Below are 15,692 nucleotides of genomic sequence, written 5' to 3'. Positions count from 1 at the left end.
CGAAAAAATTGTTAATCCTGTCGTCAAAATTTGCACTCATTCAAAATCAATGAATCCTTCAAGAACGACTGAATCTCTTCTCTACTAAATAAAATCCAGTGAAAAAAGACGTAATATGTACATATGTAGGTATTCGAGTTTTTCATTCCTATATCCATTACAACGAATTGAAGATTATTCGTTTGTAAATGATGTTCTAAAAGGCAAAAAAAATCGTTCGCAAATGATTGAATCATCATTACTCGTTGTTGACTTCGAATTGGCGACTTGGCGATTAAAAAAATTTTACTTGATTCTGTCCAAATGCTCAGTTTTGTAAAGATCACTAAGTCAGTTTAAGTGACTCCTTCTCAGCACACTTTCAAAAAAACTTTCAGCTACATTCACGCAAAATAAACTCCACCTCTCCGTTTCATCTCGCATTCTTCATCTACATAGAAAAAATTCATCTTATAAAAAAGCGTAAACACCGGGTCATAATTTCCCACACGATGATAAAATTTTACGAACACTAATCACTCGAATCATCAAAGAGCCCTACATATATCTCTTAGCGCGCATATTTCCAACAGATACAAAGCTACTCGGCTAGATCGCTGCCAACCAAAACAATATAAAAATAACTTTGTACGCGCATATCTAGCTAGAGTGGTGATAAACGCACAGGGTAACGGCGGCGACGGGCTTTTACAAAGAAACATTTTATGGTTGTATAACATATTAGGCTTGTTAACTGGCGCATAAATTTGTCGTTAAACGTAATAAATAAAGTAAACGTTCATTACCGTTTATACGTAGTTTACTTTGAACATTATTATCGGTCGTATAAATTAAAAATGGCCAATTTCCTACTCGCGCATATACAAATAAACCTCGCACATCGTATTCTTCTTGTACAGAAGAGGGTTGCTCGAGAGATGCTCCTATATTAGAAAAGCACACAAGCATTTACCTACTCATACTCTCATACCCACGACATAAATGTATCATTTAACACAGCCACATTTCTCATACTCGTATATCCCTGCCTGGCATTCCTCTCTATCGCATTCGGCATCATCTCGATACTTTGTTGTAATTGGCTACATCTCTCTCTCAACATAGGTAAATATTTTACATATGTACAAATATAATTAAGAACGTTGCCTTAGTACAGCATCGCAAGCTGCGAGTTTGTCGCTGTAATAAATTCTGTCACCTCGATTAACCCATTAAATACGCGTATTTTTACACGTGAAAAATTAATTTAGCTTGACATTCGGTAGCGAGGTGAGCATATTTCCTGACGATGTTATCTAATAATTTCAATCCACATCGGTATATATTATTTATTGTACCTACATATATTTTGTTTAAATATGTAAATTCTCTCCATTTTATACATAATAAACGAGGAAATATTTTATATTATGTAAATTAATTAAAAATTCTCATCTTGTTTTATTTTACATGTCAGAGGTCGTTAAAAGTGAAAAAGTCTGTTCAGAAGGGGAATTTAATCTTTTTTTCGTTTTTTTTTTTCAAGAAATTGCATATTTTCGTAATTTTTAGACAAAAAATATCAAAATGCAAAGTTGAAAATATTTTTCAAAAAATTTGATGTTGAAAATTTTAGATTTGCTAAAAAAAAAAATTTGGCTCAAACTTTTGAAAAGTTGAGGATGAAAAAACGACTTCTCATACCAAAAATTAATATAATATTGTGTTCCTTCTAGAGAATTGTGAACTTTCGGAATTTTCGCCCTTTCCCTGCTCGTAGCAAATTTGCACAAATTTTAGATAATTTTGGAATGTACTGAAAAGTATTGGTAGAATTTGAATATTTTAAGGCGAAGCCCACTCCAAAACTTCGTTCAACCCTGCACAGTGCATTTTAATATTCACGCCGGTGCAGAGAGGTAATTGTACAATGTGAAGGTTCGTTACTCTAATATGCCATATCAAGCTAGGTGCTCGTTAAATAGAATTCGAGGTATATGTTAAAAATTTATATTTACGCTGGCGTATGTCTTTTCATGTTGATTAGTGTTTTTTTGCCATAGGGATGAAGGTAATCATTCCTTTAGCTTTTTCTCTTTTCCGTTTCCTTTCTAGACAGTCTGGAAAAAGTTTGTCTTCGTTCCAACGTTTGTAATTATTTATGGAAGCGTTTGTGAAAGTTACCCACACATTTCAAAATGAGTGAACCGAACTGAAAAATTATAGCCGAGCAACTTTAGCACTGAATGATGCAAAAAGAGTTGGGAAGCTGAATTAAACTGCGAAGAAAGCAGGTATATATAAGTGTGGGAAAAAATAAAATAATGATTGTAATTACGTAGGTAAATCAGAGTTTTTTGAAAAAATATCATACTCTGAACGTTCATTGTATTTTTAAAATATGATAACATTAAGCAATTCTGAGGAACTTTGAGCGCAAAATTGCATCAAAATTTTCAAAATTTCAGAAAAAGTTGATGATAATTATGGTACTTATCATAATTGGTTAGAATCTCCGGAGAAAATCCAAAATTTTTTTAGGCATTTTTGAAAAATTACAACTTGAAACTCGGTTGATGTTTTGGAATGTAACCATAATTATTCGGAAAACTCACCTAAGTTTGGGCTAAAAGTTCTTGAGAAAAGCTCAAAGAAATTTAAATGGAAACTTAAGAAATTTTGAGTGGTTTTGATAAAGTATTTAACATGACAACTTTTTCAAAAACCACAAATATTTTAATGACATTTTGGGACCAAAATTCTTCAAAGCTAGGTATTCAAAAAAATGGTTCAATTTTGAGCTAAAAATGCTTTAAAATTGTTCAAAAACAGTTTTGTCAAAATATTTGAATATTTTGAAAATTTGTTACGTATTTTCATTGATTGCATGAAATTTTTTCAATATCTCGAAAACCACGACCCAATTTTGAATTTTTGGCTCAAAAGTTTTCAGAAATTCTTAAACGACATTTTTGTTAATATATTTGAGTTTAAAATTTATTCTTGATTAGGTTTTTTTTTTTTTTTGATCAATGTTTGCTTTAAAATTGTTATTTTTGTAATTTTTTTGGCAGTTTCTATTTCAACAAGTTTCCTTATTTTCCAATATTTCATTCAATATTTTGTAATTTTACCAACTATTTTTTAAATTTTTTAAATGTAATTTGTTCGTGCAAATGTTACCATCAGGCATTTTTTTAATCTCCACTTTTTTTGACATTCTGGTTTTTTGCTAGTTGATTCGTTCATTTTTTCCTGTTTTCTATTCCATAATCTTATCATATACTTAGGTACTTAAAAAATTGTCAAAATTTAATAGGTACCTAGTTTTACTAATTTCTGGTGTTTTTTTTTTGCATAAGTAAAAATTTATAGCGATTTTCCCATACATCGTTACCTTTGCCTTCTGATCTTGTTTTGCAATGCTGGGATCTTGTCTCGCTACAAGTAGATTGTGGTCATTGATAAGTTATTACTGAATTTCTTTTCGAAATGGTTCATGATGCTTATCCTGTCATTTTCAAGCGGACAAGGTTACGACATCCCTGCTCAAAAAATTACCAGCCTCTGTACGCCTTTTGATCATTTCTTTACTTGAAAATTTACTGCACTTATCGCAGCAAAAGTACGGAGGGGCAGGACGACTCCCCAAGGTCAGATAGTTAAGGGAGGGGGTGTAAGAGGGTCAGTGCATATCCTTAGGGTCATCTTTTCATGATCCGTGCTTTTCTTCGATCAATGCTCAAGTAATCCACGAAGGGGCATATGAGATGAGGAGGTATGCCCTGACTGTATACGTGGTTATTATTGTAACTTCACCATGACGTAGTCATTCGCGTAATCTTTCTATGACGAAGTCTTATGGTAATCCCTCCCTAAACTAGTTATGCAAGGTATACGTGTGCAATTCTTATGAGCATCGCCGAATGCCCGGCGATGCTACGATGCGAAAACTGCATCACCACTTGGTTCTTGATATTCGCGAAGTCCAGTTCTTCGTCACAAACAGTTAACAGGCTAGAAAGGGGTCCCCCCTTTATTTCCATTCATTCGATGTTTCCCACCTTTTGAGTGGATAATATGTGTTTTTGTTTAACGTTTCTTACGATTACTTTTACATTTCGAGACCTATCTTCTTGTTACCCGGGCAAAAGGAAGATGATAATCAATTTGAATGTGTCGCCTTAGAACCTATCACCTACCGATGCACCTAGTATTAGGGGATGCCAAGGAGAGGTAGGCAACGTGAACAGTGACAGGGACTGGCTGAAATGCCTTTTTACCCAAGCTTCCCAGCCTTATGTAATCGATTCGTGAATATTGAATGGTGAGTATTAGCCTCTTAGTTATTATTTACTTTACAATATTTTGGATTGATCTGCCTTGTTTATTCTTACACAGTATGCCAGGATTTCCTGTGAACGTCTTTTACTCATCCGGTCAGATCTCTTCTGGCTATCAAAGGCAAGACTATCATATCTTGCACCTTTTCAAATAAATATAATTAGTTTATGTTTAGTTGATATAATTTCGCCGAACTGTTTAATTTAATAATTACACCATTAAATGAGTATAAATAGTTCTGTTGAGGTGTTTTCATTTTCATCTCATCACTTTTCTGATGTAGTCGTGACTGATTAAGATCCTAAAAATCTACCCTCGGAGCTAGCTAGGTAGAAGAGAAATATTCCCTCTCTAGGGAATAATTCTCGGAATGACTCTACACAATACTTACGATATCTTTCACCATCTCTAATCTTTCTCATTCACCGCTTTACAGCTTTTGCTCTTTCCTTTGAAGTTTTTGCATTTTCATTTCACCATCCTCTTTCAATTTTGAAATTAAATGGATTTTTGTTCTTGAATATTTTGACAATAATACTGTTTAAATTCCAATTTCTGGGATGTATGTACTTTTTGGTAAATACCAGACATTTTCAGGTAAATTACTGGTAATTTTTTAATAAGTAAATTTTTACAGGTAATTTTTTGGTAAATTACTGGTAATTTTTTTGGTAAATTACTGGTAATTTGTTTGGTAAATTACTGGTAATTTGTTTGGTAAATTACTGGTAATTTTTTTGGTAAATTACTGGTAATTTTTTTGGTAAATTACTGGTAATTTTTTTGTAAATTACTGGTAATTTTTTGGTGAATTACTAATAATTTTTTGGTAAATTACTGGTAATTTTTTGGTAAACTACTGGTAATTTTTTGGTGAATTACTGGTAATTTTTTGGTAAATTACTGGTAATTTTTTGGTAAACTACTGGTAATTTTTTGGTAAATTACTGGTAATTTTTTGGTAAATTACTGGTAATTTTTTGGTAAATTACTGGTAATTTTTTTGGTAAATTACTGGTAATTTTTTGGTAAATTACTGGTAATTTTTTGGTAAATTATTAATCACTTCACGGTGAATCACGGGTAATTTCAGGGAAATTTTCTGGTAATTTTACGGTAAAAGTAGTGGTCATTTTACAGGGAATTTGCTGTTTATTTTACTGTAAATTACTGGTAAATTTTTAGTAAATTAGGCCAAGTACTAGTAATTCTAACAAAAATGAGAATGACTCTCAATTTTTTATTAAAACTCTTGATTTTTTGGTTTATTCCTGCTAACGTATGGCAAATTATTGGCAATTTATGGAATTCTATTTTGAAAAATCAGTAAATTGCTGTCTAAAACTTTCAAAAAAGATTCGTTGGACTTTTGGAAATTTAGAAAAAAACTTTTAGAGTTTCTATCATTTTTAAATTGGAATCAAAAACATATCCACGACTTGGAATTTTCTTTGCAGAGGAGATTTTTACCTCATGGCTTCGATACGTTAGTAGATGAGATATTTTTATGCATTTGAGCGTTACGTTGAATTGCATAGTCTGATTTTTTTTCAAATTTTATTGAATCAAATTTCATTCTGGAATTTGGTGGAAATAGACTAAGAAAATTCTGAAACCTGTATAAATTTTGGCCAAATTTGGTGTGATAAATTTGCATTCCCAGAATTATTGGGGATTTTATACATTTTGAAAATTTTTCACAAAAAGCTTCTATACAAAAGTTTGAACATTTTATGATGTGAAAATTTTCGCAGAGTTGGCATTGAATGTGGGACCTGAAGCATCTAACTTCTACCCAAGATTTCAAAATGAAAGTTTCATCCATTGGGAACACTTTCACATGATGAGAAGTTTAAACTTTTGTGTACTAGCTTTCTACAAATATGAAAAATGTTCAAAATGTACGGAATCCAACTTTTGGGAGTATCAGTCCATTACAATAAGTTTGCACAAAATGGATACTGGTTTGGGAATTTTTTAATCCAAATTTCCATCTCTATTCCAAAAAAGAATGTTTTTTTTTTCAAAAACGACCTTTGAACTACCTTGAAACTGGATTTCCAAAAAAAATGTTCATTATTTTTGACCAAAAATTTGTTTGATTTGAAAATTGTTACTCACACAACATTTGTAAGCAATTGTCATAACTTGTGCAGAAGATCAGTTTTAATTTTTTTTTTTCAAAATTTTGGATTTTGGCTTCAAAATTTTTTGACGTTATGTATCATTCTAAATTTTTGGATTTTTATGTTGGTATTACCTAGAGAAACTTTTCGAAAAATTTTCGTATCCCCACATCGAATATTTTACTCGTATAAGTATTGGAAATTGAGATAAAAAATTCACGTTTCAAGCATTTCCTAAAATTTCAAAATGAAATTTTGAGTCCTCAATTTTTTTCAAAAATCTGCTCAACGAAGTTATTACCTACTCCTTTCCATATAATAACATTTTTCAATTCTCCTGTCAGATTCTTTTCGAGTCTCAAAAGGATAAGAGTTGAATTCATCGAAAAGTGCAGGAGAATTAACCAAACTTGAAATCCATTCGCGAGTCCAGGCGAATTATAGTCTAGAAAATGTACACACAGTACGTCGGGATAAAGGGATAAGGAAAAGAACATGGAAGAAGAAACGCATATAGGGAAAATAAAGCGCACCATTCTCGACATTTTGGTCTTTCGCATTCTGCAGCTGGAGGCGTTGAGGGGGGGGGGGGAAGACAAGGGTATAAACTTTTCATCGTCAGTGTGACAATACGTTGTATATAATTACGAAACCCTTTCTGTTACTTGTCAGAAATGGTGGTTGACCACGTGAAACGATGGATTATGTAACTGTCACTACGCTGACATGTCACCACGAATCATAACTTTTATTCTTTAACCCAACAGCCTTATCTTCTTTAAAAGATCTCGGCTTGGGTGCCTGCTTTATACATTTTTTCCTATTCTTTTTTCTTTTTTTTTTCATAAAATACAGCGACACTCTGATCGTAATACGATTCATGCCACATATTATATACGAGCCCCGGTTATGTAACACAAAACAGCAACAAATCAACTCGGACAGAATTTTCAAACGGTAAATTAACTATTCGGTTAATCACCAACAAACAGTGTGTAGTCTACACCGCAATGCCAATAATAAATAGTCGCGCGTCGTTTATATTTTGCACTATATACGAAAACGAATTAACCAAGAAGCGAATATCTTCCTTTGCTCTTTTTTTTTTGCTACTGCATACCAACTCTGACTGCAACTCGGATCGTATTATTTAGAAAATGTTGTTTGGCTCGCAGCCCTGAAATTTTTATCATGCGAGACGTTTTTATGCTGCGGTATACTGTAGAATGTCTGCGAGATGCAATGTTTTTTCAGATTACACAAGATTATACGTACCAACAGAGTACTAAAGATTAAATTTTCCAAATTTTTATCATCGTTGAATAGGTACGTCTTGTAGTAATGTACCTTGAAGATTTGCTATAGATTATTACAATGTATAATAATATGGTGTATTATGTAGTATTTAAAGTCGAGATACAACGATACGAGTCTTGCATGTTTGTCAGATGCATCCGGTCTGTATGTGAATCTTTCACAACACGATGTGGGTGGTTAACAAGATGTTAATAAAGTTGCATAAACGATTCGCCTCAAATACCTTTCAGTCAACGTACGATCTTTTCAGCTGAACTTGATGCAGGGGGATCATTTTCCCATTTGATGGAACAGATTTTTTGAAATTTTTGAAAATTTGCCAAAAAAATCAAAAAATGAACTCGAGGATTTAAAATTTTGGTAACGAGATATTTCGTTCAAATCATAGAGTTTTAATTCAAAAAAACTCCCCTGTTAATCAAATTGCATATTCCTCCATCGAGACTTCAAAAATGGCAAAAAGCTGTCATTTTTCCCCACCCAACCTCTCATCCCAGTACTTGGTTGCTTGTTTGGTAGGTACCTACCTAATCTATGTAAAGTATATTTAAATTCAGCTTCATACCTTGTGTACAACACGTTTGGGGAATGGAAAAAGAAGAAAGTATGGAGAGAATCGAAGAAAAGAGGTTATCGTAATATCAGAAATGAGATTATAAATTATATTTTACGACTGCATAAAGTCTAAGCGGCTTCCTCGCAGATAAAATGTAAAAGATGATTTTATACAACTTTTTGGCGCGGGTTAAAGTCGTAAAAATGATACAAGCCACATAAGGGACATCGTCTAAAATGATAAGGATGTTACCCGAAGGCTGAAAATGAGGGTCTGAACACATTTAAGACTGCCTTTACATGATAAACTGATGATATGGCTCTTTACCTCGCCTCGCTGCTTTTTATACGTGCGGTATGATGCTTTTCTCGGTGTGCTAGGAACATTAAAATATTCGCCTATTCTTTTTATGTATGTATGGTGTGTATTTTTACTACTTTTTCGCAAGTGTTGTAACATTTTTACTAGCTGATATCTTTGAAAGCCTAGTGCTCGTCGTGGATAGGTGGGGTAGGTACATTATGGTATGATACGCGGCTTTATCTATAAACCATCTATTTTTCGAGGTTTTGATTTTTACCTCTGTAGTTTTTAAGTACCGATGGAGTATTTTGTATCTCTATTTTCACGTACTTTTTCTCGTATATCTGTATCGTGGTGTGGAGACAATTTTCGACGCCATTTTTCTTTCTTCTCCTTTTTTTTTTTGGTGTAGTTTAGACGATTGTTATATACGATCGTAATACGTAATATTGTGACTTATATGTCTAAACTTACACGTCAGCATTCAATTTCAAACGAAAGTATCCAAATAGCAGTCCCATTTATAGCAACAGATCTTCCTAATGGTATCTCCAAAAAGATATTTGACCCGGAAATTTGTAAAACGTGGTGTACAAATGGAGGAGAGTTGCCTAATCAGCATCAGCTCGAGTGAAAGGGCGAGCGAAACATATGTTATGAGATGTTAAAAGAACACAATCGTGCTTAGAATGGCTAAAACTTGAGATTGGTTTAATATTTTGTAGTTGCTTGATTTTGTGTGGAAATAATTTCTTGTTTATTTGAAAGGCCAAATTTAAAAACGAGTCCTAGAAGTTCCAAAAAAAAAAAAAATTAAAAATTAAAAATGAAAATATGATTAAGTAAGTTTGCATAGGAAAAGATCTCCCCGTCATCCTGGGTCCTTCGATGTAAAGCTGTAGGTATCCATTGGAGATTGATTTTTCACCTTTGATCAAGTCGTTCGCGAATGAATCATCTTCAATTCTTGCTGATGAATTTGAAACAGTCCAATTTTGCAGCTCATTCCTTGTTCACTGTATTTGATCTGGTAGTGGTTCTGTCGTTTTCAAATAATTCATCGATTCTGAGCAAATCATTCGCGAACGAATTGAGTCCAACTTTCATAGATCTTAGCCAACTGTCAAGGTTTCATATCAGTTGTACTTGATTTGTTATTTATTTATTTTTTTTAGTGATTCACTCGTTAGTGAACGACTGTTCTTCTTTGAGTAAATCGTTCGCGAATGAATCATTTACCAGTTTCAATGATGAATTTAAAAATTATGCTTCACATCGAAGTAATTCATCATTCCTGAGCGAATCATTTGCGAACGAATCAATTCGAACTTTTGCGGATAGATTTGAGCTGCCATGTTTTTGTTGAAAGTTGGAATTTCAGGGTAATACAATCAATTTCTGGTCCTCCTGGCGCAGAATACAAATCATTACATTCACCTTGAATGAAATAAAATGAATCAATTTGTCACTGAGTGGGGCTTTACTGGCGTAGAATCTCGTCTGATTTCTTCCACTTTATTTCAAATAAGGCAAAGATTATTCGTATGGGTAGATTTATGGCACAAAATAACGAATTTCTGGTCCTCCTGGCGCAGAATTCTATTCGCATATTTTTTTCATTTATTCACAACTGAGTCAATGGCCCTCCTGGCACAGAATTTCATCAAATTTTTTCATTTCATTCCACCAAAGGCCAAGGTAATTGGCGAGGGTTAGATTCATGGAACAAAATAACGAATTTCTGGTCCTCCTGGCGCAGAATACAAATCATTACATTCACCTTGAATGAAATAAAATGAATCAATTAGTCACTGAGTGGGGCTCTTCTGGCGTAGAATTTTGTCTGATTTTGTCCACTTTATTTCATATAAGGCAAAGATAATTCGTATGGACAGATTTATGGCACGAAATAACGAATTTCTGGTCCTCCTGGCGCAGAATTCTATTTGCATATTTCTTTCATTTATTCCTAACTGAGTCAATGGCCCTCCTGGCGCAGAATTTCATCAGACTTTTTCAATTTTCATTCCTGCAAAGGCCGAGAAAATTTGCGAGGGTTAGATTCATGGAACAAAATAACGAATTTCTGGTCCTCCTGGCGCAGAACTCCATTCACACATTTTTTTTCATTTTTTCTTCAATTCAGTCAATACGTTCAAATTGAATGAAATAATATGAATCCAGGAATGAGGCAGTGGACCTCCTGGCGCAGAATTTCATCAGATTTTTTCGTTTCATTCCAGCAAAGGCCCAGGTAATTTGTGAGAGTTGAATTCATGGAACAAAATAACAAATTTCTGGTCCTCCTGGCGCAGAACTCCACTCACACATGTTTTCCATTTTTTTTCTCAATTCAGTCATTACATTAAAATTAAACGAAATAAAATGAATCCATAAGGCAGTGGTCCTCCTGGCGCAGAATCTCATCTGATTTTTTCATCAATTTTACTCCAACCTAGATCAAGGTAATTTGCATGGGGCAGATTTATGGGAGGAAATGACGAATTTCTGGTCCTCCTGGCGCAGAATCTCATCTGATTTTATCATAAATTTTTAAAGTTGTGAACTTTCTAGTTTCAACACCGCTCAATCAAGATGCTGTTTTGAGGGCAATTTTCAAATTTTTTCGCGAAATATGATTTTTTTCGAGTGAATATTGCGAAAAATTTCTCTATGTTCAACTCCCATTCATCAACAACTAGTATAGGAGAAGGTACAAATATGGACCCCCTCTAGCTTTTTGGCTTTAAAGGGTAGAAAAAATTATCAAAATTTTTTTTTGAATATACCATTCGAAAAGCCAAAGACACTCTATAGGTATATTGTGTAAAAAAAAACTTTTTTGTTGAAAACTCACGGAAAAATTTGAAATTTAGAAAAGTGACATAAAGTGGTACAAATATGGACTCGGGTACAAATATGGACCCCCTCAAAAAATGAATAAAAATTTCAGAAAAAATTGTACAAAAATTTATTTAAAGATGTTTTTCGATGCTTTGGACTTGTCTTCTTTTCTTGGTGTTCTAAAAACCATTGAATCAAAATTAGATGGAAAAAAATTTAGGGGTCCATATTTATACCCATGCAAAAAATTGGCTAAGTTGATGAAAAATGAAAAAATCATGGTCTCATTTTTGACACTTCGGACTTGTCTTCTTTGTTAATAACACTTTTCTCATCATTCTAAAAAATATTCAATCAAAATTAGGTAAAAAAATTTAGGGGTCCATATTTATAACCATGCAAAAAATCTGCTCAGTTTATGAAAAATGAAAAAAAAATATGAAAGTCAGTTGAAGTAAAGACAAATATGAAAGTATTATTTTGAAAGTACTCATTGTAAGCTACTTACTTACTTACTTCGCTAATAATTTTTTTTCCAAACCTTATTTGAAGTTGATGAATTACCGAATGAAAAACTTGTAAAATTTTCCATTGGGAAGAAAATAATGCGCAAAAAAAAAATAATTTGCTGATGAGAGACACCCAAGTATGCATGGATCCGAAATAAGTACTTGGATCATCGATACTACACTACTAGTAAGTATAATTTTTAGTACTCAGCATGACCGTAGCGCTAGTAGTTGTACACCAAACCATGGGGGGGTCCATAATTGTACCTTCTCCTCTAGTTTTAGATCATTTTAAAACCTCTAACGATTCTTTGATTTTCCACAGAAATTTCAAATCGCTCTTGAACAACATTGGTTGGTTTTCCAACAGCGTTTGATGAAATTTTGTGGAAATATCAAGTTTCAAAAATCAGCTGCAGGGTTTAAGAACCTTTAAAACGTCGCTGGAGGCTACAAAATGACATGAACTCACAAGCAATCAACTTGATAGCGCGTTGAAATTGGAGTGTAGAGGGAATTCTACGTAGATTTCAAACTGTGTTTGGTAAAATAAATCTGCCGGAGGTTACAGTAGGTAGGCATGTAATTTCTGAAAAGTCGCTGGAGGCTCCAACAACAACCTGAAATTTACCTGCAGCCGATAGCGTATTTAAATTAGATTACAGAATGGATTTATGCTTTCCAACTGTATTATTTGATGACATTTTGTGGAAATTTTAAACTTCAGAACTCTACTGGAGGCTCCAGAACTGCTCAAAACGATTTGAAACCGTTTCCAATCGATTTGAAAGTCGAAAATAGTCTATATCCAAAATGTCAGCTTTGTAGGACAATTTAGTAAGATTTTGATTTTTTTTCATTTTTGGCCTGAATTTGATTTTTTTTAAATTCACCAAAAATCGAAAAATATACTTTGGCACTTGAAATTTTGGCTAGTGATGAATTTTTGCATACTCTTTCGATCTAACGTTGTCCAGATCAAAAAATTTCGTGCGATTCCTATGTTGGAAAGCAAAATCTGGGATTTGGGCTGATCTGCCAATCAAAATGGCCTCCAATTTATTTGTACTGTGAAGCCAGGCAACTTTGCCTTAGAACGTTCCTTGGGATGTCCCCTTCAAGAAAAAAAAACTGTCCCAGAGGATCAACCAAAAACCAAATTCATATGGTTGGAGTCGAAATTCAGCCCTGAGACAAATATTAGCCTATCTCATCCACCTTAACTTGGCCAGGACTGTTTAGTAGCTAAAATCTACTGTTTACCCTAATTTCGACCATCATGAAACCGTTCATCCACCAGTTATCGAGCATGTAGACGTAGCCTGAAAACACAAAAAACGACTTGTGTGCAGGAAACCTCGAAAAATTATCGCAGTGGTATTCCATAAAATAAAAAGAATCAATTGACTTGCTTGAGAAATCCTGTATTGTAACCACTATTGACTTACAAAATATGTAGGTACATATAAACTAATAATAAACTAATAACTAAATTATTTTAAGATAAGCTGGGATAACTGTAAATTGAAATGTGATGCGTATTCCACTTGAATCATTAGTCGTCGGTCTGTAACATAATAACCAAAAAATTAGATAATTAGATTGATATATCAGTAAAAATAAAATTATAGCGAATTTTCCTCTCCGGGAAAAGTTGTGAATCAAGGACTAATAAAATGAAGTACCAGTAGCGGATATCGACACCAGTTATGAATAATCATTGCTCTGTGTGGACAAAAAAAAATCGTTTTCTTCGTCATCAGGTTAACATGGTTACAACTTTACACCATGATTCTGAATTAGGAAGTCCTAAAAAAAAATCTGAAATAAAAGTGCGTGATTTTCGGGGGTTTTTGATGTTTTTCATTTTGTAAAATTTTGAAAAAATGGAAAGAGGTAAATAAATTTGTTATTTTTTGCGGTTGATGGACTACTCTGATAGCAAATAAGTCAAAGAATCTGTTTTTGATGGTTTAAAAATTTTTCGCGAATGTTTAGTCACATTGGTACATGCTGATTTGATGAGGTATAAAATGTGTGATGATTGAGCATGTTTTCAAATTTAGAGTACTAGTGTGGCTTAAACATTACTTATTTATGGTGTAGACTGCATTTCAGGTAATTTTTTTTCAAAATTTGAAAAAAAAATTCTATCCTCAACTGGGCTTTTATTTTTTCGATTAATTTAGAGAAAATAAATGCATTTGGGCGATATGGATGGTTGAAATTTGATGTTCATCATAGAGAATGCTGATTTGCTCACTTATTTTAGTGTTGTGAAAACAATTTCATAGCCTTAATTGCTCTCAATTACAATAAAATAATATATTTTTTTTTCTTCTTTTTTTTGGCAAAATAGCATCAAATTTGAACTTATTCCAGATGGGGCCCGGTTGCGGAAACGGACTTTTCTATCCTCAATTGATACTTTTTTTTCGAATTAAACATGGAACCAAATTTTTTTTTGTTCGGACGAGATAGTATGACAGCTCAGGGTGTATTCATCGCGGGTATTTTTTTTTTTTTTTTTTGGTAAGAAATATTGTTGAATTATCCGTAACCGGGCCAGAAGTTCGGTTGCGGATAATTTGAGGGTTTTTAGAATGGCTCTGTAAAATAGGGGTTTCGATAAAAGAAAATTGTTTTTAATAATTATATTTTTTGCAGAAAGCTTCACTTTACACCTACAAACCATCAGATTGAAAAAAGGTTCAAAATTGGGCCCAAAAAAAAAATTGTTGAAAAAACCTATCCATAACTGGTACTTTACCTTATCAGTCGCTGAAAAGTCTGGCATTTATACGAGTATGCCAGAAAGTCATTTCAGAGAATTTCACGTAATTTTACGTAGCAATTCAATATCAATGGTTTTCTACCAAGATCTGAAAAATCAGATTTAAAATTTTAGCGCCGGTTTCTCATTACCTATTTATCCGGTGGTTTTAGCCATTCGAGAACAGTTAAACTCGTAGGAGTATCAGGTGCAACAACACCTGGAACGACTATGGCAAAGAGACATATCGCGACCATGAGAAGAAACAATAATCCTGAAAATCCGATCACCGACATCTTTAGGTATCTCAATAGCAACCAAACACGAATTGAAAAATCAAAGAAGTACTCGTATAACATCAACAACTTTCACTTTTCTACTGATTTCTTATCATATGAATCGATTTCTTATATAATACGAAAATCATTTGAATTCGTGTTCAAATGTTTACACTTAGACTGTGTCGTAGTTTGCCAGGTGTATTGACGAGCACTTGTGTAAACATACAAAACTTGAAAAATCCAAAGACACGGAATATTTCCTTGCGATTTTTTGTGATTCGCTGTGATTTCATTTGTTCATCTGCGTACATAGTGAGAAATTCAGTCAACAAAGACGGTGAATTATGTAGAAAAAAACAATACAGGTGTTCGTCAAAAGAGTTTTCCATAGCGCTGACGAAATGTAGTTGTTGTGAATCATCAAAATTTTGAAAAACAATTCCCTTAGATTTAGTCATTCGTCCTAAGCAAATATGTAGTATGTATGACGTCTGTACCTATCATGTATGTACTTTGAAAGTTTCGTTTTTATTAAAAATGTACCAGCTTTACGTATCCAATGCAATGTACAAACTGCATGTTTGATGTGAGTTATTTGAAGGGAATTCGATCCAAACAGTTGAACTGAGTATCACTTGCACAGACACTCGTTAATTTGAA

General features: G+C 33.3%; 2 long non-coding RNA genes across 2 annotated transcripts; one reads left to right on the top strand and one right to left on the bottom strand.

The window, feature by feature from the left end:
- Positions 1 to 3,958: 3,958 nt before the first annotated feature.
- LOC135838234 (uncharacterized) lies at positions 3,959 to 4,562 on the top strand. Its single transcript, XR_010557344.1, has 2 exons — positions 3,959 to 4,306; positions 4,381 to 4,562. It is a non-coding gene; the product is annotated as an uncharacterized LOC135838234 (long non-coding RNA).
- Positions 4,563 to 13,386: 8,824 nt separating this feature from the next.
- LOC135838233 (uncharacterized) lies at positions 13,387 to 15,117 on the bottom strand. The gene is made up of 2 exons (XR_010557343.1): positions 14,904 to 15,117; positions 13,387 to 13,545 (listed from the first exon to the last, which is right to left on the bottom strand). It is a non-coding gene; the product is annotated as an uncharacterized LOC135838233 (long non-coding RNA).
- Positions 15,118 to 15,692: the final 575 nt, after the last annotated feature.

This window comes from Planococcus citri, chromosome 2 (genome assembly GCF_950023065.1).
Source record: "Planococcus citri chromosome 2, ihPlaCitr1.1, whole genome shotgun sequence".
NCBI classification, from domain to species: Eukaryota; Metazoa; Arthropoda; class Insecta; order Hemiptera; family Pseudococcidae; genus Planococcus; species Planococcus citri.
This window is presented reverse-complemented; position numbering and strand designations above follow the sequence as displayed.